Source organism: Pongo abelii, chromosome 2 (assembly GCF_028885655.2).
Source record: "Pongo abelii isolate AG06213 chromosome 2, NHGRI_mPonAbe1-v2.0_pri, whole genome shotgun sequence".
Lineage (NCBI taxonomy): Eukaryota > Metazoa > Chordata > Mammalia > Primates > Hominidae > Pongo > Pongo abelii.
Window position 1 is genome coordinate 201,589,938 of NC_085928.1, and position 23,351 is coordinate 201,613,288.

General features: G+C 34.0%; 1 long non-coding RNA gene across 5 annotated transcripts in view; it reads left to right on the forward strand.

Annotated features, from left to right (window-relative positions):
* Positions 1-22,907, forward strand: part of LOC103890327 (uncharacterized) — a 43,212-nt gene extending 20,305 nt beyond the window's left edge. For 4 of the 5 annotated variants that reach the window (XR_008524116.2, XR_008524113.2, XR_008524114.2 and 1 more), the window contains 2 exons: positions 3,304-3,464; positions 22,120-22,907. This is a non-coding gene — a long non-coding RNA (uncharacterized LOC103890327). Of the gene's footprint in view, positions 1-3,303; positions 3,465-8,744; positions 8,830-22,119 lie in introns of all 5 variants that reach the window. The other variant, XR_008524112.2, reaches the window with a different exon arrangement.
* The last annotated feature ends 444 nt before the right edge of the window (positions 22,908-23,351 follow it).

Below are 23,351 nucleotides of genomic sequence, written 5' to 3' on the forward strand. Positions count from 1 at the left end.
TTTTGGTACCAGTACCATGATATTTTGGTTACTGTAGCCTTGTAGTATAGTTTGAAGTCAGGCAGCGTGATGCCTCCAGCTTTGTTCTTTTGGCTTAGGATTGACTTGGTGATGCGGGCTCTTTTTTGGTTCCATATGAACTTTAAAGTAGTTTTTTCCAATTCTGTGAAGAAAGTCATTGGTAGCTTGATGGGGATGGCATTGAATCTATAAATTACCTTGGGTAGTATGGCCATTTTCACGATATTGATTCTTCCTACCCATGAGCATGGAATGTTCTTCCATTTGTTTGTATCCTCTTTTATTTCGTTGAGCAGTGGTTTGTAGTTCTCCTTGAAGAGGTCCTTCACGTCCCTTATATGTTGGATTCCTAAGTATTTCATCCCTCTATATCTTTAAACTTTTGCCACTCCTAAAGTGTCTTGATTTCTGTAAGCTTCATTTTGTCTTGAAATGAAGTATGGTAATTATTCTAAGTTTGTTCTTCTTTTAAAGAAAGTGCTTAGCGAGGTAATGCTAAGTTCTTTGAACTTCCATATAAATTGTAGAATCAGCTTGTAGAGTTTGCCAAGAAAACCTATGGGATTTTGACTGGAACTGTATTGAAAGCATAGATAATTTTTGAGTAATTGACATTTAACAATATTGAGACTTTCAATCCTTGAATGTAATATATCATCCCATTTATTTAGACCTTCAATTTCTCACAAGAATATTTATAATATTTAGTGTGAGATCTTTGTTTTTTCTATTGTATTTATCTAAATATTTTATGCATTTTAGTGCTATCATGAATGGATTTTGAACAATTATTATTTTCTAGTTATTTAATGCCAACATATACCAGTACAAAACATTTTTAATATTAACCCTTTATCCTATAACCTTGTTAGACTCACTCATTAGTTCTAGCAGTTGTTTTGTAGACTTACTGAGGGTTTTTTGTACATACATATTATTATGTATCTATATGTCTCAATAAATGCAAAATAGAAATTCCTGATTCTCTTTTCTACTAGATTGTTTTATCTTTATATATGGAACTACCATCACTATCACATATTTGCTACAGACTAAAAACTAGACATTATCTTGATCACTCCTTTGTCTCATCTTCTAAATAAATCCAGAAAATCCCCTGGTTATCTCTGCCATTCTAAATCTTTCCAGTTATATTTATTTTTATACCCACCACCTTACCCCCCAGCTACAATCCTCCCATGTCTGATGGGTTAAAATCATTTACTTAATGATCTTCTTGCTTCTTCTATTGACCCTCCACACAACAAAGAGAGCTATCTTTTTGAAATATTAATAGGATTATGCCTATACACTGTCAGAAGCACCTCATTAAGCTTCAGTTGAGCCCCAGGTTACTTAACTGCTGTCTTCAAGACTTGAAACACTATGCTCCCTACTTAAGCTCCATACTTGTACTTTTTCTTCTACTCATTATGGTGTAGCTGCAGCTGTCTTTTCTGTTTCTTAAATATATCCAGTCCTTCTCACCCTCGGGTGCTTGAAGCTGTTCTTCCCTCTGCCTGGAGTTCTCCTAACCTTTCAGGTTTCAGCTCAAAGATAAAATTCTCAGAGATGCCTTCCTTGAAACACTAGCTACAACAGTTCTCCTACAATTAGTCTCCATCTCTGATTAACTTGCTTATTTCTTTCATTACATTATCACAACCTGCAATAACCTTTTTATTTTATTTTTGACTGGCTTTGTTCCTATTACTATAATATATCTTGTCTTTTCAATTTGTTGCTGTATTCATAATGCTTCAAATGATACCTAACACATAATAGGAATTCAATATGTGTATTGAAGGAATAAGTCAATGAATAAATATTTCTAAAAGTCTAAGCTTTTGTTAAATTCCTAAAGGGGACTTTTACTCAATTTAAGAACCACTGCTTTTAAAGTACAAGAAAAAAACATAGATTTCTTCTGTTTTGTTCTAAAGCATAAAAATCACAATAGTATTAATCAAAGGAGGACATAAAGTAGGAAAGCAGGCATATAGGTATAATAAAATAGACCTCTCTATATCAGTTGATTTCTATCAACCGACTAAATCTCAAATAGATTATGCATATTATGAGAGTTCCACTGGCAGCTTCTTGGAAATTTCCCTGAGATTTAGAAGTTATTGGCATCTTCAATTGCTTTAGCACTGCACTAGTATGATATTTATGTGATTAAGACATTGTGAAGCACACCATTTGAGACAATTTTGAGAGACAATATTTCCCTTGTTTAAAGTACTAATTCATAATCCTTCTCTTCTATTTTTATATCATGTCTTGCACTTACTTTAGTTATCTAGCTTTTGTTGCTTTTTTGTATCTCTAAAAATCATAACATCCTAACCTTGAATTTTTTGAATTCATATATTATTTATGTGAGTGAAATCATTTTCCTTCTTATTTATTTTTTTCAAGAGATACTAAAGGAAATCTTACTCTATTCTATAAGATTAATTTATAAAGCATCTCCTTCTTTGTCGCATGATCAGATACCACCAAAACATTAAATGTTTTCAAATAGATTTTAATAATGTCTGAACAAAACCATCGTCTTCCCAAAAGCTATGTTGATGTTTACCTCATATGCTTAAATCAGAGAGGAAAAGGGTCCACACAAACCACCACACAATTAAAATAATAAGCACACCGATATTATATTGCCCCTAAAATGAGATCAATTCTTTTTAAAATCCAATATACTGTGTATCTCTCCTATATCATTTACTTGACAGCTGCTGTTTATTGAGTGCTTTCTCTGCTATTACAATATTTAATATACATCTTTTCTGGTCCCTCTTCCCACACTAGTAATATTGTAAGCCTCTTTGGTGTTGCATCAAGGATTCTTATTAGAAATGTCCCATGGTACCTGGAACACAATAGCTCCTTGTTGAATTTAACTACTAAATTACCACAAATGTTCATGACAACAAATCATAACCATATATTGGGAAAATGCCAACATAATCAAGCCAGAAATATCCATATCTGTTAATCAAAGACTGTATTCTACAGAGTTGCAAGGATTTTGTCTTTTTTAGCTTCAAGTTATTATAGAGTGCTATTATTAACATAGAACTACATTTTTGCCCACTTATTTCAGTATGGCAGTGTTAGGCTGAATTATCTTACTCTAAATATTTATATGTTGAAGTCCTAGCCCCCAGTATCTCAAAATATGACTGTATTTGGAGACAAGATCTTTACACATGTAACTAAGTTAAAATGAGGTGATTCTGGTAGGTCCTAATTCACTATGACTGATGTCCTTATTAGAGGAGAGTGACAAATGGGGAGACAGCTGTGGTGCATGATCGCAGAAGAAATACCATGTGAGGATACAGCAAGAAGTTGGCCATCTACAAACCAAGGAGACAGGCCTCAGAAGAAACCAACCCTTCTTACACCCTGGACCCAGACTTCTAATCTCCAGAACTGTAAGAAGATAAATTTTCATTGTTTATGCTGCCCAGTCTGTGTTATTTTGTTATAACAGCCCTAGCAAACTAATACAGCCAGAGTACTGCTTCTTTAATGAAATTTCATTGATGTTGTATAGATAGGAACACTACTTCTTCAGAGGGGGTGAGGAAGTTTAGGGCGATATTTAAAGACATGGCTTTGACATTCCATAAAAGTCACAGACTGTCTAAGGGTTTCAGCTCTATGTCTTACCTGGCAGTTGTCATTTATCTGCTATTATAATTTTTTATATACATGTATGTCCCTGGAAAGTTCCTTAACTGTATTTAATTTCATTATTCATAAAATATTTTATTAGTTTGTAAAAATGGATACCATATACATAAGGTACTTAGCATTAGTCAGACATATATTAATCAATTAATATATTTTAGTTTAAAAATAGATGTTTAAATTTTACATAGGATTTTAAAGAAAATAATTGCCTTTAGGCCATATAGAGTGTCTATCAAATTAAACATTTTGTTTATGGAACAAAATTGTTTAATTTAATTGTAGAACATTTTAAAGATGGAATAAATTTTAAAAAACAAACAACCTATACATTACCACCCACAGATAGCTACTGTTAACTTGTAGTTTTATTACCTGTAACTTTTTTCTTTGGGTAGTTAGCAATTTTAAAATATATTTATCATATGACATATTTAATTCTTAAAAAATATCTTCATACCAAAAACTAATGCATATTCACAGTTGAAAAATGAGGAAATGCATAAAAGTATTATAAATACACTTAGAGGTTATAGTAATTGTTAATAATTTTCTATATTTTATTGAAATCATATAATGTAAATAAATATTAAAATAAATGAACTGGAAATACTTATAATTTGTATTTACTCAATAAATATTAATACATATCAGAAACTGTTTTATATGCACAAGATATAATGCTGATTAAGACAGGTCAAGTACCACACTTTCCTTCTACCTCATTCCATTTGGGAAAGAAGTAATAAACAAGAAAAAATCAATTATTGATTCAGATGGTATGATAGACTTGATAACTGAACACACTCGTTAAACTCAATTGCAATTGCTACATAAAATACTCTTACAAACCCATTCCTCTCAAAACACAGACAATCTTGCAAGAAAGATAGAAATTTTTAGATGCCAAAAAATAATTGAAAGTAGAAACTCAGGGTTATAAGCAGAGAACTGAAACAAGTTGTTACCTGAGGGTATTTGCCAAACCAAAGAAAGCTGAGCTTAGATTTTAATGACCTCAAGAAGTACAGAGGACAAGGGACAAATCTCATATCCAGAATAGATATGAGGAAATTCCGTCTCAACTTGACATTGGATAGAAAGAGGAAACATCTTCAATAATTGATAGACGTAAAATCAAATTTGTTAATGCAGTTTGAAATCATGAAGTAATATATGACAATGAAAACGACAAAATGTCTTTGAAAAAATACTAAATAAGATTTCTGAAAGTGAAAAATAAAATAATTTAAATAATTCAATATGTGGAATTATCAGTAGTTTTAATTCAACTGAAGAAAGAATGTACTAGAAAATATATTCAAGAACTTAATCAGACTATATAACAGAAAAAGAAATAGAAAGCATGAAACATTAGGAAACATAAAGAAGAGAATAAGAAAATCTAGCCTAACTGAATCACCTGAATTTTAAAAATTGAAGAAATGGAGAGAGCTATGTTTGAACAAATGATGCCTGAGAAATTTGCCATAAATTTTTACAAAACACCAATCATTAGACTCAGAAAACCAAATGAATCATAGTAGGATACATAAAAAATAATTCCTATATTCACATTGTAATAAAACTAAATAACTAAAAAAGCAACGTTCCTAAAAGTCTTATGAGAGAAAAAAAAGATTGTTATTAACAAATAATAGGTTGCTAGCTGACTTCTTAATAACAACAATGGAAACCCAAACATAGAATAACATTTTCAAAATATTGAGAGAAAAAATAATCAATCCAAAGAGGTGTACCAAGACTAATTTTTATAAAAATATTCAGACAGTCCAGTAGCAGTGTCTCAGGTCTGTAATCCCAGCACTTTGGGAGGCTGAGGCGGGTGGATCACTTGAGGTTAGGAGTTCATGACCAGCCTGGCCAACATGGTGAAACTCCGTCTCTACCAAAAACACAAATACAAAAATTAGCCGGACGTGGAGGAGGATGCCTGTAATCCCAGCCACTCGGGAGGCTGAGGCAGGAGACCCTCTTGCACCCGGGAGGTGGAGGTTGCAGTGAGCAGAGATGGCACCAATGCACTCCGGCCTTCACGACTGAGCAAGACTCTGTCTCAAAAAAAAAAAAAAAAAAAAAAGTTCAGACAATTAAAAACAAAGTGTTTTTTTGTTGTTGTTGTTTATTCGGTTTTGTTTTTTGAGGTGGATCTCACTCTGTTGCCCAGGATGGAGTGCAGTGGCACCATCTCAGCTCACTGCAACCTCTGCCTTCTGGGTTCAAGTGATTCTCCTGCCTCAGCCTCCCAAGTAGCTGGGATTACAGGCTCCTGCCACCATACCCGGCTAATTTTTGTATTTTTTAGTAGAGATGGGGCTTCACCATGTTGGCAACAAAGTATTTTTATCAAAATACTCTGACCACTCTAAATCATATTTCTGCTGAGTTGCAGTGATCCTACTACAAGGAGAGGTAGGCAAGTATACTGCTAAAATCGGGTCATTAATATGCCCTCCTTTTACAGTAATTGACCTTACTGACAACATTCAGTGAAAATGAGGATTTTATACCACCCAATGAACAAGCTTGATTTAATGGACATAGATATACACAATCATATTATTTGCACCTAATAATAGTTTACTTCCTTTCTGTTACTCATATTTTTTATTTCTTTTTTTCTGATTTTACTGTATTGGCTAAGATATTCAAATAAAAAAAGTTAGTGAGAAGCAATGATAGTGGATACCTTTGTCAGGAATAACTATAGTGAACAGAAAATTCTACAAGTACTTTAAGAAGGAAGGAATTTGATTAAAGGATATGGCAAGTCAGAAAATCACTAAAAGGACTGCCGCTCTAGGTTGCAGGTTAGGCCTTCAGGGCTGCCACTCAGAACAAGGCAAAACTGCCTCCACATAGGAGTACTATTTCTAAAACCACAGCTGATCAAGAAGATGCCACTGGCTGCAGTATTACTTTAAAGACACAGAAAAAAGAATTTACAGATTCCATTTTACATTCACATAAATAGTTGCAAGGAAATGTGGATTTGTAATTTTATGCCTCAGCATATCTAGCTAGCAAAAGGGTAAAGTACAGTTGTATGAGCTATACATTCTATTTTCATGAAATACTTTTTAAAAACTATCATTAAGCATATTGTTCACAGTATGCTTTTTCTGCCTATCTTTTTTAGGTTAACTGTTTCTAAATTAATAATGGAGAAAATTTATAGTTGCAAAACTATAATGAAAGACTTTTAATATTTTTTTATGTCAGAGACAGGTTTTTTAGGGAGTCTTTAAATTAACTTCCTGTTTTCTGTTGGACTTTCTCTCTACCTGTGAACTTTTATGCTTGGCATCTTTGGATTTCTGTCTGGAAAATGATCTCCTTTCTCCCATTACATTTTCCCTTATGTATAGTTTAGTCTGTTACTTCTGTGATTCTCTCTGTCCTATCACTTTCGCATTCCGTCTTCCACAAATTCGTTAAATGAACTCATCCACTATAGGTAATGTCTCCCATTCTTTTCAGGTGATAGGTTCATTCCATTTATTCTGTTACAATCATTGTAACTGGATTTCTAGAGCGAGTGGGGGAAAAAAAGACACAGAAAATTCTACTGAATCTTTCAAATCCTCCACTTATTAATTTAATCTCTTATTTTTTCATTAATATCTGATAGAGATATGTTAAAACCTCTCATGATAAATTTTTCATTTTCTTAGGATTCCAAAAGTTTTCTTTTTTATAAATTTCAAAACTTTGTTGTTAGTTTCATTCAACTTTATGATCTTTCTGATGAATTGAATCTTTTCTCAATATCTGATTACTCTGTTTATTGGTAGTTTGAGTTAAAGTACCTTTTATCTGATACTAATATACACACATCCAAATATTTATTTTGCTTGAATTTGCCTCATGTGTTTTTTCTCTTCTGTATAGAAATACTTTTAAAAAATATATTCTTAAAATACAGTCTGACAATTTTTATTTTTATTTTAATACAATATTTACTTTAGCCCTACATTGATTACGATTTGTTTATAAATTCTGTCTGTCCATGTGAGGGTATTTTTTCTTTCTCTTTTTTTTCAGTCATTGTAATTTTTCCACCTACTGGTTTAGAGTTTATATCAAATCTATGTTTTAGTAGTTTTTCTATAATTTTTTAAATTAATATATACATTTTAATAAATTCTAAAGCTAACAAGAAGAATTATATTCAGTTTATCCCTATAAGAATTCCTCTCACTTGCCACTATTTTACTTTTTTGGTCATGATTTATATATATGTTAATTAATTTTTAAACTGAATACTGTTACTGTTGTTTAATATAATTAATTTCTGCCTTTAGTTTGATGGATATAATATCATTTTCTTCATTCAGTATTTTTTCTCAAACCTTTGACCTTCCTTTGGAATTACTTTTTTTAAATAAAGAATTTATCTAGAAGTTCTTTTAGAGTTTATTGGTAGAATATGTTTTTACTTTGTGTGTGCCTAAAAATACTTTTATTTTATCCTCATTTCTGAAAGATAATTTCACTGGGTATAGATTTTCCAAGATTACTTTTTAAATATTTTTAGCTAATCACTGTAATGATATAATCACATTATCTTCTGAATTTTAGTGTTGCCAATATCTAATTATAGACCTTTCACAGTTAGTCCATATTTTGTCACTCACTGCTTTTAATTTTGTCTTTGGTATTTTACTATGCTCTAATTTGGATTTTTAAAAAATATTTACTTTTTGAATTATTTATGTTAACAATTTGAGGAATGAGTTTTTTCCATCAGTCATCAAACTCTCTGCTATGTTTTTTTAATTATTGCTTCTTCTCCCCACTCCCTCCACCTCTTTTTTCTTTTCCAAAGACAGGATCTTGCTCTGTCACCCAGGCTGGAATGGTGCAGTGATGCAGTCACAGCTCACTGCAACCAAGCTCAGATTTCTGGGCTTAAGCGATCCTCCAACCTCAGCTTCCTGAGTAGCTGGAAATGTAGGTGTGTGCCATGTCTTGCTAATTTTTTATTTTTATTTTTGCAGACACAGGGTCTCTCTATATTTCTCAGGCTGGTTTCACACTCCTGGCCTCAAGCAATTCTCCCTCCTAAGCCTCCTAAAGCATAAGGTACTCTAAAAATAGATTATGTTAAATCTTCTTACCTTATTCAATATATCTTACAATCTCTCCTGTTTTTCATGTAGTTTCTGTTCTGCAGTTGGTTTAATTACTTTACTACTATTCACCATTTTACTCATGGAGGATACATCTTCTGATGTTTCTACTGTACTGTATTTTTTGTGCATTGAGTTTCTAAATCCTGTTATTAATGTCTGCATTTTACATTTTATTATTTTTCAGATTTACTTGGCCTTACTTGTCAAAGCATTTTTAAGAAAAAATAATATTCAACATATCAACATTATATTCTTGTTTGAAATTCTAATACTTGGAGACTTTATGGGTTTAACATTTTATTATTTTTCTGCTAATTCATATGGAGAGACATGTTTAAATATTTTCCTCTTATTTATATATATATTAATTTTAGGCTTATCATGTAACTTAGAATTTTATGTGAATTCTTTGAGACTTGTTTTGAAAATACACATTCTTCTGGATTTTTTTTTTAACCTTTTCTAGGAGTCTGAGGGTAACACCAACCTGGAACCACTTTAAAAGAAATTTTCAACTTGGAGATTTTTGTCCCAAAGGTAGTGGTAAATCTGTCCCCAAACTCATACACATGCAACCTTGCTGTTAAGAATTCTCCATCACTGGCCATCAGAGAAATGCAAATCAAAACCACAATGAGATACCATCTCACACCAGTTAGAATGGCAATCATTAAAAAGTCAGGAAACAACAGGTGCTGGAGAGGATGTGGAGAAATAGGAACACTTTTACACTGTTGGTGGGACTGTAAACTAGTTCAACCCTTGTGGAAGTCAGTGTGGCGATTCCTCAGGGATCTAGAACTAGAAATTCCATTTGACCCAGCCATCCCATTACTGGGTATATACCCAAAGGACTATAAATCATGCTGCTATAAAGACACATGCACACGTATGTTTATTGCGGCATTATTCACAATAGCAAAGACTTGGAACCAACCCAAATGTCCAACAATGATAGACTGGATTAAGAATATGTGGCACATATACACCATGGAATACTATGCAGCCATAAAAAATGATGAGTTCACGTCCTTTGTAGGGACATGGATGAAATTGGAAATCATCATTCTCAGTAAACTATCGCAAGAACAAAAAACCAAACACCGCATATTCTCACTCATAGGTGGGAATTGAACAATGAGAACACATGGACACAGGAAAGGGAACATCACACTCTGGGGACTGTTGTGGGGTCGGGGGATGGGGGAGGGATAGCATTGGGAGATATACCTAATGCTAGATGACGAGTTGGTGGGTGCAGCGCACCAGCATGGCACATGTATACATATGTAACTTAACTGCACGTTGCGCACATGTACCATAGAGCCTAAAGTATAATAATAATAATAATAATAATAATAATAAAAAGAAAAAAAAATTAGCAAAAAAAAAAAAAAGAATTCTCAAAGAAATTTGTGGCAACATGAATGAAACTGGAGGACGTTATGTTAAACGAAATAACCCAGGCCCAGATAGACAAAAACACTGCATGAAATTACTCATATATGGAATCTAAAAAAGTTACTGTCATAGAAGTGTAGACAGAAGAGGCCGGGCACAGTGGCTCACTCCTGCAATCCCAGCACTTTGGGAGGCCGAGGCGGGTGGATCACCTGAGGTCAGCAGTTGGAGATCAGCCTGGCCAACATGATCACACCCCGTCTCTACTAAGAATACAAAAATTAGGTGGGCCTGGTGTTGCATGCCTGAAATCCCAGCTACTTGGGAGGCTAAGGCAGGAGAATCGCTTGAACCCGGGACAGGCAGGTTGCAGTGAGTTGAGATCGCACCATTGCACTCCAGCCTGGGTGACTGAGCAAGACTCTGTTTCAAAAAACAAAACAAAACAAAACAAAGTGTGGACAGTAGAATAGAGGTTATCAGAGATAGAGGGTTGGTGGGGAAGAGGGAGCGGTTGCTCAGTGTGTACAGAGTTGCAGTTAGACAGGAAGAATAAGTTACAGTGTTCTATTACACAGTAGAGTGAGTATAGCTAATAGTGTATTGTATATTTCAAGGTAACTAGAAGAGAGGATTTTGAATATTATCACCACAAAGAAATGATAAATTAAAATGACAGATATGCTAAATATTTTTATTTATTATACAATGTATACATGCAATGAAACATCAAGCTGTACCACATAAATATGTACAATTACCATGTGTCAATTATAAACAAAATAATACTTAAAGAATTTTCATAGTAGACATTTTATTTTTCGATCAGCTCTGCTTGGAATCAGAGACAGGTAAACACATCTCTGCTAACTCTCTCCAGTCAGGTTTTAACCTACTTTGACTTATGATTGTTCAGAAGTCTTGTTTTTCTCTGAATTTCTCTTAACTGAGCTGCCATTCTGCTAGCACCCTAGTCACTGACCTCCTCTCTCCAGTGCAGTTGACTGATTATAATAGAGGCTTTTGGCTCTCAGTGATGGACAGTTGACTCCAGGTTAACGCAAGCGCCAATACTCACAGAATTCTCGCCTATTCTGTACATAGGATTTTTGTTGTTTTCACATTTTATCCATCAAAATTAGTTGTATGGTTATGGGAAGTTATTCAATTAATATTTAGTTTGCCATATTGCAAAATAATGGAAGTCCTTGTATTTTTCTATGTTTAGTTTTTAAATTGTCGAGCATACTCTATATGTGGTATTTAACGATAACCAACACAAATAGTAACAGTTAGATAAAAACATTTATACAATGGCACGTAATATCTGACTTCGGATAGGTTGTTTTAACCAACCAAAGTCAGATATTCTGTGCTATCATATAAATGTAAATTATATAATTTTTATATAATTATTAAAGAAATTAGTACAATAAAATGCAGGCTAGTGTGTTTTACAGATGGAGAAAACCATTATTAAGTTTCTTCATAGTGACAATGGCCATTTTGTCCTTTATTCAACTTTATTTTCAAAGTAAACTAAAAAATTAGAAATGTTCCTGGCATATTATCTTGAGAATATTTATAATTATCCTGATTATTAACACAACCAATGCTACAACTGCTAGGGCACAATAACTTTATTCATTAAATATAGTGTAAGATTAATAATATCTTCATAGCAGAACTAAGGATGCTACTTATTTCTTATCAAAATTTCTTCGGATATATCTAGACCTGGCTTATTTATTTTCCTGGAACATGATGATTCCTGAGGCAGAAACAATAACTATGTATGCTAAATGAAAACTATATTTTTTATTTGTTTGTTTCGATGCAGAGTCTCATTCTTGTCACCTAGGCTAGAGTGCAATGGCGCGATCTCGGCTCACTGCAACCTCCGCCTCCCGGGTTCAAACGATTCTCCTGCCTCAGCCTCTCTAGTAGCTGGGATTACAGGTGCCTGTCACCTCCCCCAACTAATTTTTATATTTTTTTAGTAGAGACAGGTTTTCACCTTGTTGGCCAGGCTTGTCTCGAACTCCTGACCTCAGGTGATCCGCCTGCCTCGGCCTCCCAAAGTTCTGGGATTACAGGTGTGAGTGACTGCACCCAGCCAGTGAAAACTTTTGTGAGCTGACATTGGAGGTGCTCACCTTGATGCAGTCACATCAACTAAGAAAAGCCTGAAAATGTTTTGTGTTAAAGCTGATAATCACTCACGTTACGCTCAGCTAAACCCTGTACAATTACTGCAGTCAAATTTTTTAGCACCTCTGTTGAAGACCATTTAGGTTCTACTTGTTCTTTCTACTGTTTCTATTGCATTTTCCTTTTTAATAATCACAGTATTGTAGTATGTAGAAACCCACAAAGCTGTTTCTCTCATGTTGTCCCAGTCGTATGTTCTATGAAAGAACAGAAAACGTAACTGCCATTCACTACATAAACAAAACCAAAAAAAAGAAAACAGATGAGAACAAGAAAAGTGAAGAAGTTTACCTAATGTCATACAAGAAATCACTTGCAGTACACAATTTCTAGTTCTGACAGCTTAACCTTCCACATTTATCTGGGAGAGATTTATAAGGACATTTTTCTCCCAATAACAAGAGCCGGGAAGCTTACAGAATGTCAAGGCCCTATATCTATCTAAAAGATTAAGAACAAAGTTAAGAGAAAATTTGTGGCATGAATAGAATAGTTGTAGGAGACTTTTCCCCCCAAGACCTCACCTGAGTTATCTGAATCTTTTATTTTTTAGTTTTTTTTTGAGACAGAGCCTCGCTCTGTCGCCCAGGCTGGAGTGCAGTGGCACGATCTCAGCTCACTGCAACCTCTTCCTCCCAGGTTCACGCCATTCTCCTGCCTCAGCCTCCCGAGTATCAGGGACTACAGGCGCCCGCCACCACGCCCGGCTAATTTTTTGTATTTTTTAGTAGAGACGGGGTTTCACCATGTCAGCCAGGATGGTCTCAATCTCCTGACCTCATGATCTGCCCGCCTCGGCCTCCCAAAGTGCTGGGATTACAGGCATGAGCCACCGCGCCCGGCCAGGAACTTTTAAAGTCATATTTTAGGGTAATGCATCTTGTATGTCACTGTGGTGTGATTGAACTGTGACTTTGGCTTTCTTCGCTTTAGACCACCTTGCTTTATTACAAGATGAATAACAACTTCTAGCACAGTAAAAGACAGGCAAGTTGATTGCAAGAAATAAGAGAGTATCTATTTTTAAAGGTAGAAAATCATTATCTATTGAAAAATATATACAAATCAATATTAGAATGTGCTTGAAATGGTTAAGCTACAGAGGGGGTTGGCTGTTGAATTAAAAGGTGTCTCTTGTTGGCTTTTTGGAAGAAAGCCAAAGGCAGCATCCAAAATGTTTTTCTTAGTTATGAATAAAAGCATCAGAATATATGGCAATAGTGATCAAAGCAATACAAATGAATTGAAGAGAGATGAGATGTGGATTACATCAGCTCAGCAGGACAAGTGTTATTGAACCCAGCAAGGACAATGTGTGAGACATCACCGTCGGGGCTGAGTTTTTTTGTTTTTGTTTTATCCAAAATCTGCCAGAAGTCTTATGCTGGGACACCGAACCACATTGAATTGAAGTTGAAGAATCTGAGTATTATCAACAAACAATTTTAGTTGAAAGACTAAATATCGTCTGATATCAAATAAAGAATATTAGCCTGTGATTAAGGGTATGAGGTTTCCAATGGCTGATGCTGAACATGTGAAGTAGAGAAGTCATGTTTCTTATGTGGTCCTGAATTTCCCAACCATTGAAAGATTAGGAGTGACTCTGGAAATTTCTTTGTATTTGGTAGAAACGTCTAAGGAACTACTTCAAAGAAATAAATGCACAAAGGTTTTCATCCAACTCAGATGATGTACGGACTACTTTGGGTCCATGGATCCCAGATGATAACTTAGTTATCCTAAGTTAACTTAGAGATCATCTAATTCTAAAAGTTTATACAGCAGTAGTAAGATCAAAACAATATTAGAAGATAAAGGATAAATCTAATATTCTAATTTTTCAGTTGTGCCAATTGAACGGTAGACAATTAAGGTGTCTCCTTCATATTCAACAAGCCTATCCCTTTCCCATTTGGTGCTATTGCACTTCACTAATATACCTCTCATCTTTTCATTTGTTCTTTATATTGGAGCAAGCAGTGCCAACCCAAGCCTAGCCCAAGTCACTAGAAAACTGTTTCCTGTCTTTAAAAACAAACTATTGGGACAATGTCATCGATACTTTGATTTTTGAAACTTTTATTTTATCTTGAGGAGAGTGTGTGTTAACTACTAATGTGTTTTCATGCCCATGAGGAATAGCATATTTGAAAGGAATACAATATTAATTTTGACCTCCCAGCAATGCATTCTTTAAAATTCAACATAAGCTTCTTTCCTAATCTCTTTCGTTTTGCTTCTCCTTTCTGGTTAGTACTTCTAAAGCAAGTTAATTAAGATTGATAAATCAAAATTGTTAGATATTTATAAATCAGAAGGGGTAATTTGTGACTGTGTCTGATCCACAAGAGAGCTTAGTGGGTAGGTAAAGGAGAGACAGAGAAAGGTGTTTAATATTATACATTTTCATGGAAATTATGTTAAGGACAAGCTTCCATGCTGGCGAGAACCTCACTTACAATGAATTCAGAATCACAAGACCATTCAAAGTTCACCTTCACTGTACATATTGGGGTTTATTGGTGGTTAAATAATTAGGTAGGCAGATATCTGGGTACGGGAAAGTAATGGAAGGACTGCTACTGATAGAAGCATAAACGGTTATATATCATCTATAAGAACTATTTCAGAATACTGTTATTCTAAGCTCCAGTAAATTACCTGTGCTGACAGAAAACAGGCAGAGTTAATAACAAGAAGGTTTTTTTTTTAATCCAAAATCTTCCAGAAATCCTGTGCCAGGACATTGAACCACATTGAATTGAAGTTGAAGAGTCTGAGTATTACCAACAAACAATTTTAGTTGAAAGACTAAATATCCTGGCTAACACGAAACCCCGTCTCTACTAAAAATACAAAAAATTAGCCGGGCTTGCTGGTGGGCACCTGTAGTCCCAGCTTCTTGGGAGGCTGAGGCAGGAGAATGGCGTGAACCCGGGAGGCGGAGCCTGCAGTGAGCCGAGATCGCACCACTGCACTCCAGCCTGGGCGACAGAGCGAGACTCCGTCTCAAAAAAAAAAAAAAAAAAAAAAAAAATAACCTGTGATTGATGTTGTGAGGTTTCCCTCGACTGCTGATGCTGAACATATGAAGTAGAGAAGTCGTTTTCCTTATGCAGTCCTGAATTTCCCAACCATTGAAAGATTAGGAGTGATTCTGGAAATTTCTTTGATTTGGCAGAAACTTCTAAGGAGCCACTGCATAGAAATAAATGCAAAAAGGTTTTCATCCAGCTCAAATGATGTGTGGACTACTTTGGGTGATCTCTAAGGTTAAGTTAGAGATCATCTAATTCTAAAAGTTTATCCAGTAGTAATAAGATCAAAACAATATTAGAGGATAAAGGTTAAATCTAATATTCTAATTTTGCAGTTGTGCCAATTGAATGTTAGATAATTTAAGTGTCTCCTTCATATCCAACAAGTGTATCCCTTTCCCATTTGGTGCTATTGCACTTCACTAATATACCTCTCATCTTTTCATTTGCTTTTTATATTTGAACAAGCAGTGCCAACCCAAGCCTAGCCCAACTCGCTAGAAAACATTTTTGGCTTTGAGTGCTGTATGACAGTGCTCACAACAAAAATGAATCTGACAGAGAACGGAGAGAGAAATGGAAAATCAAATCAATGGGATTAAAGGAAAGATCTAGGACAATCTTTAAAAATCCATTAGCCTGCATAATTGGAAGTTATATGCATTCTTAGGAACTGGTCATGTTGTTCTTGTTCTCACTTTTCTCCGTTTCACTCAGAAATAGCCATTCTCATTAAATTGAATTCTGATGTCATTGTCACTGTTGGGCTTAGGCATTCTATCCAAAAGTAACTGATTGTTAAGTGATGAATGAGATGATTCACACACAAACTGCAGTTTGTAAGGCAACTAATACATTGAGTTTTAAAAAAGTATGTATATGCAGTGTGTCCATTTTGAGTTTTATTTTAGTAGGATTTTACAGATCTATTTTGCATTTAATAAGATAACAATTAGGCAGCTGAGTACAAATTTCATATGCAAATAGCATTAAAAGAGAGAATTTTTTTTAAAAACAGAGTTAACCTTTTTTGAGAATACACCTGCTGTACTTTCCTGTAAATATTTTTATATTTAAAAGTTAATTAAAACCATTGTGTTTTCTTTTCTTTTTCTTTTTTATTTTGAGATGGAGTTTCACTCTTGTTGCCCAGGCTAAAGTGCAATGGTGTGATCTCGGCTGACTGAAACCTTCACCTCCCGAGTTCAAGCGATTCTCCTGCCTCAGCCTCCTGAGTAGCTGGGATTACAGACATGCGCCACCACGCCCGGCTAATTTTTTGTATTTTTAGTAGAGACAGGGTTTCGCCATGTTGGGCAGGCTGGTCTCGAACTCCTGACCTCAGGTGATCCCCCCGCCTCAGCCTCCCAAAGTGCTGGGATTACAGATGTGAACCACCGCGCCCGGCCTGTAATCATCCTTAATCTAGTAAAGATAAATACAAGGGTCTTAAAGTTTCTTCTCTAATTCCTAAACAATACTTAGGGATTTGGTATGAAATATTCAGAAGTTGCATCAACAAATTTTTACATTGTGGTTTTAGATAAAAAGAAGGCTAAATTTCAAAAATGCTGAGTGAGTGATAGGAGAGTATGATATTTCAGATAGATTGATACCTTTCTGTCAAGAAATCTTACAAATTCCACCCTTTCCTTTGACCTTGTTAGAAATCATACCTGAATGCAAGTGAAGGATCGTGACATTATTTAAAGAAAAATAACTTGGATCATCTCTAGTTGTAAAATATTAAAGGCATCCAAATATCCAAATATATGATATTTAAAATTTTCATTTAAACAAATTATATCTGATATACTTCATATCTTACTGTGTTTTAGTTCCCTGAGTTTTCTCAGATATTTTAAAAATTACTTTATTGAAATATGATTGACCGTACAAAAAAGCTATACCTATTTAATCTATATGACTTGAAGATTTTGGAGATAAGTGTACACCCAAGAAATCATCATCACAATATATGCCATAAACATACCCATTACCTCCCAATGTTTCCTCCTGCCCTCTTTATTTATTGTTACTTTTCTGTCATAGAAGGAATAACAGAAGATACACCCTTTAGCAAATTGGAAAGTATACAATGTAAAATAAACTATAGGCACTATATTGTACAGTAAATCTCCAGGACTTATTTGTCTTGCATCACTGAAACTTTGTACCCTTTGACTAATTTTGTGTCCTTTGACCAACAACCTTCACACCATAAAAAATGTTAAAAATGTGAGGTAATATATATGTTAAATAGCTTGATTTAATTATCCTACACACACACATTGTATACAGACACACATTATGTTTTACACCATATATATAATTTTACTGTTATATGTTTATACAAGTAATTATGCTCATAATTAAAAATAAGGAAACAATAAAAAAGTATTGGATTAGGAATCAATGCAGAATTAGGTTCAAGTCTTGATTATCTCTTCAGTTATTAATGGGCAAGATTTACTTCTCTGGATCTCTTCATCTGTAAATTTAGAGTTTTGGGTTAGGTGAGCTTTAAAGTTTCTTTTAGCTCTTATTATACAAATCCTTTCATGAATAATTCTCAAATAATCACAATTATTCCCCAGAAAATTCTGAGAGAAGGATTTTTGTAAGTGAATATTAAATCACACAGGACAAGAGAATAAAATATGTAATTTCAAGTTTTAATAATTAAAATCAGATTTATTTCCTAAAGTATTAATATCTTGGATATTATGGGGAAGTACTTGCTCTGAGATTCTAAAAGAAGTCAGTATCTGTTTTTTCATGATATTTTTGGAAAAGTCCACTGAAGACCTCCTGATGCTACTCTTTCATTTTGGTAAATAGTAAACCTCACTACATAATCTGAGACTATAACTGTGTGTTAGAAATTCCTAGTTTATGCTTTTTCTTGTATCTTGGGTTCTCTTCCTTGACCTTGACATGTCCATTTAATGAAACCCGCTCAAATTTGAGGCTCATTTAATTTGTTTCTCACAAATCTTCTGTATTTACTTTTACATATGTTCTTACCCCTGTGAATTCTCATGGCCCCTTGTCCTAGGGCGCCTCAGCATAATCCTCCTTTATTAGTAATATATGATATATGTTATATTAATGCCTTAAGGCCTTGAACTATTCACTCATCCTGAAATACTTTCTTCAGATCTTTGTGATTGGCTTTTTCTTGTTATTCAGGTCTTAGTTTATATTCTACCGCTGGAAAAATCTCTCTGATCATCTAACGTAAAGTAACTTCCCAGTTACTGTCTATTTTATTGTCATATTTTACTTTCTTCATAGCACTATTTAAAGTTATTTTATGTATGTGTCTCTCATTAAAATGTAAGTTTCCTGGAGACAAAAGATGCTCAAAAAATATGTAATGATGATAAATTTTTTGTATGTGTGCATTTTATTCATTTTGCTGGAGAAGGCATTCACCTTAGAATAGAGTTACTTCTGTTTCATTTCTTTTATCTTCTGCAATATCTGATGTATGGTCTTGCATACCAGAAATTCTCTGTAGATATTCTTAATGGAATTATGTTAATGTGGCAGAAAAAAAACAGTTGAAAATTGGAGCTCTTAATCTCCATTCTATTTGTTAAATGTAGTTTGTACTGTAACATCATTTCATTTGATGGGTTCTTGACTTGATAAAAATAAAAGAAAGAGGACCCCACAGTTTTAGCATGCTAACTTAAAAATCCATATAAAGGCCAAGCAACTGCATGCCCAAAGGAAACTTTGATTTAATTATTTTCTAAAAAGATGTCCATATCTATTTAACTGCCATTCAGAAAAATCATGAGTTTCAGAACTACAGTTCTTATAAACCTACAAATATAATTATTTATTAATATAACTAGGAACTTTTTTATAGACCTTGTATAATCACAGAATAATCAATCCACCAGAAATGTAACATTTTTACTAATGATTTTGAAATGTCAAATGATATATAATGCTTTAATTGATCTAGGCTATTCAGAAATACCTAAGTCATTGTGACTGTATAAAAGCAATAAAAGCAGAAGATTTCTAAAGTGTCTAGTTCATTTTCATGTAAACAGGAGAATAAATGAAAGCAATGTTTTATTTACTCAACATCAACTGGACTGGATTAAGATCAGACTTGCTACTTTCAGTTAAATTTACTATTAAATTGATATTCATTAGAATGTTAGAACAAGGAGGGATTCTAGCAGTCATTCAAATGAGGTTATTATAGGTGAGGAAACTGAACTAAAACAATCTATTCAATGTTGTAAAACTAGCTACTCTAGATTAGCTCAGCTTCAAAGACTCACTAGATGTCCAGATGCAAGCACCTGCCTCTTAGTCCAATGCTTACTCCAAAATATAGCCTTTTGACTCCTATTTCAAGGGACATCAAAGAGTAAAATTCTGTAACAGGTACTCAGCAGGGTTGAAAGCTAATAGGATTTGGACTCATCTATTATATATCAAGAAAAGGATATCCAGTTTATAATAATACATTGTAATCAAGTCAATACAGTAATATTAAAATTATATCAAGTCCTGAAAAATATCTTTCTTTGAATATTTGGGAGGCACTTGTGGATCTAATACTGCTTTCTTTATGAAATTTAATAAGATTTACATTGTCTATGATGACTAAGATTCTGGTTATCAGAATGCAAAGTAGAGAAGTATGTAAAGATACTGCTTTAATGTGTGTATTAGTAGGAATTATTTCAGTTGCAAAAGGCAAGAACTCAGCTCAAATTTTAGTTTATACAAAAGAAGCTCACTGGCTGGGAAGAAAAGAGTAGCTTAAAGTTGAAAGCAAGAGATATAGAAAAACAAAGCACCGAGGGCAGGAATTATGCACTCAGAATTGCCAAAATATTATCTCTCTTTTCTTATCTGTGCTTAGCTTCATTCTTCATATTTTAAAAAGATACGGCCCCTGGCCATTCCAGTATTATTTCCTCTCAGTTTAGCAACACTGCCCCTTCCCTTAAAGGGGTAAACAGGTTATTTATTCCAGGTTCCATAGATTAATATTAAGGAAGGTCTTGAATTGGCACAGCTTAGGGTATTTGTCAGCAACAGGGGAATAGGGAATTCCTGTAGCAAGGTAACATGATTGAAATGTTCATAAGAACCACATGCCACTGGGGAATAGTGACTCTACCTCCCAAAAGATGCTAAATTGTAAAAAGATGCAACACTAAAAAAAGGTACCCCTTAGAATATTCATGATAATGGAATTTGCCATGCTAATGTCCCATAAGTTAGTTGTTAGAGAGGTGGCATTGTCAATTTCCAGTATTTCCGTTATGCAGCTTACAAGTTTACAAAGATTAAAAAATGATAAAACCTAATATTGGTGGAGGTGAAGTGAGATGGGCCTTCACGTAACACTGGAGGAAGTGTAAATTGGTAAAACCTTTTTGTGAAGCAATTTGATAAAATGTCAAGAAAATTAAAATAGTTCACACTTGTAGATACAGTAATTCCACTTCTAAAAGGAAAATCTAATAAAATAATTAAAATGTGGGTACATACTTATGTGTAATATTTTATGTAATTTGAATGTTAGAAACAAAATCAATGTTCAGTAAAGTTTACTCAGTTAAATATAAATATATTCATGTACCACATAATGATGTTTCAGTCAAGACAGGTGACATATACAGGCCAATAAGATTATAACACTGTATTTTTACTGTTCATTCTCTATGACTAGATACACAGATGCTTACATTGTGCAACAGTTGCCTACAGTATTCAGCACAGTAATGTGCTATACAGTTTTGTAGCCTCTAGGCTATGCCATCTAGCCTAGTTGCGTAGTAGACTATACTATCTACGTTTGTGTAAGTACACTCTGTGATGCTCACATAATGAGGAAATCACCTAACGGCACATTTTGCAGAAGGCACCCCTATTGTTAAATAATGCATGACTGTATGTGATAGGCTACTATGCAGATTACACCTAATACCCTCACATGATTTTGATAATATATTGTCATTACAAACTTGAAAGGAAACAACTTCCTAAGTCATTGGCAATGATGTAAATTCATGCAAACTCATTGGGTGAAATTATATATAAGATGTATCATAAAAATATATATCAAAATTAAAAATGCAAACATGACCTAGAAATTTTATTTTTAGGAATTTATCTCATATATATTCTAGTATGTACTCAAATAATGTTCACAGCAATGCTGTTTGCAATAGAAAATGTCTAGAAATAAGTCAAATTTCCGACAATGAGCAATATAGTGAATAAATTCTGCCATTAGAAAGGAATAATTTGTATATTAATCTGCAAAATATGCTAAATGAAAAAGCAAAAGTTCAAACACTGTCCATATAATAGACACTCATTTCTCTAGAAATAGATAACAGTTGTGTAGTAGACATGATTGTGTTCACTAATAGCTAGTTCTTCTCTCCTTGGACATACAGAAGATTATAGTTTCCATACTTCTTGCAGTTAACCGAAGCCAGGAAACTAGATCTGGCAAATAAAATGAGTGGGACTGACTTTTGAGCTGACAAAAATGAAAAGCCCTTTTTAAATTCTGCCATCTCTCTCTTTCCTTACAGTGTTAATGCACAAGGTCTTTTGTTGAAAATGTAGAGCTACAAGATAAAAGCAGCTTGGATGGCTGACTCATATACAAGGACAACTGCCTGAGAGTCACCAGGACTATCAAGAAGTTTGCAGAAACAAGAAATACACTTTTACTGTTTTTAAACTTTTGTGAATTTTGGGTTTTGTTTACCACCGAATAAACCTAGTCTATTCTGATTGTTATAAGTGGTTAATTTGGGAAGTCAGATATATTTAAAATTGGCTTACTGCTGCAACATATACAGTCCAAATTACATAATGGCTCAAATGCAATAGAAGTCTTTTTTTTTTTTTTTTTTTTTTTTTGCTCACATATCACTTCATTGAGATTCTGCATTAATTGTAATGATGAGGGTGGGGGTGTCTTATATCATACAGTTGTTCAGCAACCCAGGATGACCAACTTTGTAATATTTTTTCCCACTGGCTTCTAAAGTTCTCATAGATAGTAAAATTCATTTGGAAGAAGGAGAAAGAGCATGGAGGATTGCAGATGGAGATTTTTATTGGAAGGCTTGGAGGTTTCGAGGTTGCACGTTACTACTTTTACTTATTGGCTAGGAAACTATCACGTGGTCACACCTAAGTGCCAGTGAGTCTGACAATGTGGCAATTTGGTTATGTGCCAGGGGTAAGAGGCAATAAATTTTGCTCAATAGTTATCAGTTTTTGCCACAGATGGAGGGACTTTTCATTGTATAACTAATTGTTACTGTTTGAATTTAAAACAGGAAAATATCGTTTTCAAAAAAATACAAAAGTGGCACAAAAAATTCTCATGTTTTTTTGCTTTAATTTTGTGCATTTATTTGGCTATTATTGAAGTAAATAATTCTCTTTATAGAAAATGTAGAAAGTAACAAAAAATAAATAAGCAGAAAGTCATCCAATAACCCCCATGATCCCAGCATAATAATCTTTTTTAAGGTAACTGAAATGACCATCCTTCTTTTACAATTGCAAACACTAACACCCAGGGATTTTAAGAAATTTGTCAACTCTAGTAAGTGGTAGAGCACAGAGAAAAGAAAAGCCAGGGAAGCTTTTACAGAGCAGGAGACAAGGATAGAAATGACTTATGAATGGGGAAACACAATTGACAAATTATTTTAAAATTTTGCAGGTTTAATCGCACGGAGAGAGGGAGCATAGAACAGGAGAAATATACCAAAGCAACAGAGGTAATGACCTCAGCTTTAGAGAT